This window comes from Charadrius vociferus, unplaced genomic scaffold (assembly GCF_000708025.1).
Source record: "Charadrius vociferus isolate BGI_N301 unplaced genomic scaffold, ASM70802v2 scaffold263, whole genome shotgun sequence".
Classification (NCBI taxonomy): domain Eukaryota; kingdom Metazoa; phylum Chordata; class Aves; order Charadriiformes; family Charadriidae; genus Charadrius; species Charadrius vociferus.
The window spans coordinates 1,105,557-1,106,094 of record NW_009647769.1 but is presented as its reverse complement, the minus strand read 5'-3'; positions in this window follow the sequence as shown (position 1 = coordinate 1,106,094).

Below are 538 nucleotides of genomic sequence, written 5' to 3'. Positions count from 1 at the left end.
TTCCCTACAGTTTATTCACCAGGGAGATTTAGGCCAGACATTGGAAAAAACTTGCCAATGGTAAGGATAGAAAGGCATGAGAACAGATTGTGTAGGGAGATGGCAGCAGCTCCCACGCAGGAGACTTTTAAGAACAGATTACAGTAACTGCTAAATGACTTAAGTAGAGTAGTTCCTGCCTTGTAGTGGGTGGATTTGTCTCTCCTAACTCTGTTTTCCATGGCTATATAGGTGAATCAGCTTAAATGAAATTATGAAGGATCTAGACTTCGACCTAAACCCCAAATAAATTGCTTCAGATACTTGGAATGGTTCTGTCAAGTTTTCTTCAATTATATGTCACTTTCTCACATTGCTCTGTTCCTGCCTTCAGTCAGAACCAGCAGAGAAATAGATGGAATACCATGATACCGTGAGGTTAGGAAGGTCTGGTCTACAGGGAAATGCAGTAGGACTCATCGACAATTCTTAGAAGCTTTCCAGTTTAGTCTTGGCGATACGAAGTATGTAAGTATGTTGACTGCAGTGTAGAGAAGCT